The sequence below is a fragment of the Triticum dicoccoides genome, chromosome 3B (assembly GCF_002162155.2).
Source record: "Triticum dicoccoides isolate Atlit2015 ecotype Zavitan chromosome 3B, WEW_v2.0, whole genome shotgun sequence".
In the NCBI taxonomy this organism is placed as follows: Eukaryota; Viridiplantae; Streptophyta; class Magnoliopsida; order Poales; family Poaceae; genus Triticum; species Triticum dicoccoides.
Genome location: NC_041385.1, coordinates 153,514,177 through 153,517,874, shown reverse-complemented (window position 1 = coordinate 153,517,874; position 3,698 = coordinate 153,514,177).

Below are 3,698 nucleotides of genomic sequence, written 5' to 3'. Positions count from 1 at the left end.
GTGGGGGTGGGGTGGGGGCTGGTGGGCTTGACGAAGATTGCACGGATGGATGACGATGACGCGATTCGACAGTGCGCTGTGCTTTGGAGTTTTGCCTCTTCGCTTTCGGCCGACCATTCCATTTCCGTGGCACGTTGCGATTTCCACTTGGCCCGTCTCTTCGACCAATTGGACCGACTACCCTCGTCGTCATTATCATCAGAAAAAAACAAAGGCAGAGAACAAAAGAGGGTACAGCGATAATCCCTTTTGCCATCCAGACTCGAGATTCAAGAGATTTTATTCGCCTGGAAACTATTTTTCTTACCAGCTTTTCTAAGAAAGATATGAACCTCAAATGCACATAACCGTGATTTTATAAAAAGTGATGCAAAGCATGAACCGAATAAATCTGCTTTACAAAGACGAATTGAATGTACTAACTCACATGGTTAGATTCATTGTGATCGCATTGGTGGTCCACCAGTGTTCAAGTCCTAAACTTGGCATTGGTCGTCTCATTTTTCTGAATTTATTTTAGCACTTCCAACGATGAGCGTTCAGTGGAAGAAGATGTTCCCATCGACTATGAAAGCGTCTGTGACGACTACGTCAATCTTAAAATGATGTGTCAGCTAAGTCTGTGTTAAAAAAATCGGCTTTACAAAAGGCTATACCAAAGTATCACATATGGTTTCTTGACACCAGTTTTCACGGCAGAAAACATAATTAAGAGGAACCCAAGTAAAAAAGGTCCTTACAAGAAAATTCTTCGTCTCGTCGGGGGAAATGATGTTGATGTGTGGATCATCAATTCGAGAACGTATGCAAAAGTTGTAGTCAATATAATGCAATGCCGCAACAAAAATAGAGATGGCCGGATTGTCCGGCCGAACACCCAAAACATCCTGACGCGACTGACTATCTGGTCCGGGTAACAGAAATCATCCAAACCTTCTGTTCTAACTAGACAGCCAGTCCCGATCAAAACTGTTTGTTTTCATGAATCTGATTGGTAGAAGGGCGATTACACCCTCAAAATTACCTTAAATTGAAAAAGGTTCAATATGAAAGTTGTTCGTCTAGTCAAAACGGTTAAATTTTCTTATGGGGTCTCTGATCTCTATCTGCATTTTAGTGGGTTGGTCTGGAGTGAGAAGTTTTGGAAAGAGTATATTACATGCCAGGCAGACAGAGTTAGAGCCACGTCAGGCAACAAACAAGTAGAGAGTCGGAAGAAAGTTGCATTGTGGCTAAAGCTAGCAGTTGTTGGACTCTCCATCAGAGGTCATATGCAAATTCTACAGACCAAAACCAAACTGTTGTCCCAGACCCACGTAATCCGAGTTCGGTTAAATTTGGAAAGATTTGTACGGGATTTGGAGTCCTTTTCTTGCATAGGAAATCCAATCGCCTCATATATAGATGAGAGGTGATGGCCGATTGAACAACACACAATTGACAAACCAATTTGTCACCTTTTCACCTTTATCCTTTCTTTCTTCCTTGTTCTTCTTCTTCCTCATTCTTCAATTGTTCTTTGTGTTGAAGGGCAGTGATCCACGAGGCCGTAGGGGCGACCAGGTCAACCTAAGGCATCCTATAGATGTAGCGTCAAGACGGGGTCCCTCTTGGCCGTGTGGGGTTTTCGGTCTACAAAAGCAACCGCCTGATTGCTTGTATACCGTGCTTCTGATCGGGTCTCCGTCAATGTGAGCTATGGTGCATCACCCCCGACATAGAGGATACATGGTGACATGTTCGTGTGTGAACACTCTTTTTTGCGACTCTGCCAGGGATGAAGCATCGAACGGTCTCTAGCTCGTTCGTGCTATGAAGAGATCGTCATCAAGAAGCTGTGATCCACAAAGGTAATATGAATACCCAATTCACCTATATAGATGCAAATAATTCATATGTTGTTGCTAGATCATTTAATAATAATAATCTATCGGCTAGTCCTAATTTTATCCACCATGCATCTAATTACGTGCAAGAACCGATGTAAAAATAATCTTCATGCTTCAACTTCTTATAAGTTTAGCAAAATACAATATTCATTACAACCCTCATGCATCGGTAACCCCACAAATTCATATGTCGATGAACAACATGATGAGTTCGGTTAGTCAAGCTGAAACACCCCATGTTGGAACTTCCAATAGCATGCAACGAAGTGTTTTACCCTTTTATTTATCGGCTAAATAACTTGCAATATGTGAATCCAAACATGTCGGTGGTTAGGGGAATTGGTCATGCTACTACTAGCTATTCGGTCAATTACCCTCAATCATTGTACGATAGTACTCACACAAGCAATTTTTCGGCACCATATGCAACTATTGATACTCATATTCGGCTTCGCACCTTCAGAACGGTCATAGACAAATAAGTGAAAAATTTGCAAGAGCACACGTCGTCACCTAGTATCATAGCATATAATGTTGCCCCTACACTACTACAGAATTTCGGCTATGCCTCATTATAGGGAGAGTCTAAAAGTGTCGGGGGGATTCTATCTAGATTGGGTTATTGAGAAAAATCTTGCATCTTTTTGGGACCAATGTAATGCTATTTGTCTTGAACTAACAAAAGAGGGAAAGCATGTTGATTCTGCTGCAATACAAGCTATATTATGTCAAAAGGAGAAAGCATTGCGAGTGGATAGAATTATTAGAAAGAATGATGATTTGGACAACAAAGTTAATTTGATTATTGAGAAGGCTGAATCAAACATTACATGTGTTGAATCAACTAAAGAGAAGTCTTGCCAATTTGTAGAACCAATGAAAGGAAAGATAGTTCGAGTGATGAAAGTGCTTCGATTGAAAAGGTTGAATCAACACTGGTATGCGTCGGTGCTATACAAACGGTTTTTAACCCCTTTCCGCGACGGCACTTGGAACTGTCGCCAAGTGAATGTGGGCGATAGGGGGGTCCTTCCCACATGACCCAGAAACCGTCGGGGATAGGCCCCCTCCTAGCACACAGGCTGGGGAAAAATGAGCTCGTGTGCGATAGGACGAGGCGTCGAAACCTAATTGTTTCCGTTCGTATATACATCCCACACGGTGAATCCCAAAAAAACATTTCCGTTCGTATGTATATCACACACAGTCAATCCAAGGAGTACATTTTCGTTCTTATGTACATTCCACACAGTCAATCCAGGGAACACGTTTCCGTTCATATGTACATCCCACACAGTCAATCCAGGGAAAACATTTCTGGTTGTATGTACATCCCAAACGATTAGGCCGCTATAGTCGTGTGAAAAAGGTGGGCATCAACATTTAATTTGTCGATATGTTTATGATATGTATGTTATCGCACACGGTTCGAAAATGTAAAATGTGTGTGGTGCCTCTACTAACGCCAACGTGTACATTTTCGTAACTGTGTGCGATTGGTATTCCTATCACACACGCACACTGGTTTGAAACGTTTATCGTATTAACATGAATCGCACACGCATATGAGACGAAACCGTGTGTGCGTCTGACGGACATCGCAAAAGTTTCACGTCAAAAAACCGTTTGTTTTCTTTTTTCATCGCACACGTTGTTTTCTTTCTAACCATGTGCACATTATTTTATTTGCTCATGTACAATTTTTTTGACTGTAATTTATTATTCAAATTGGAAATTTTGAAATATAAAATGTGCAATTCAAATTCTCAGTACAATGGTTCAACAACGAATCCATAAATAAAATTGTTA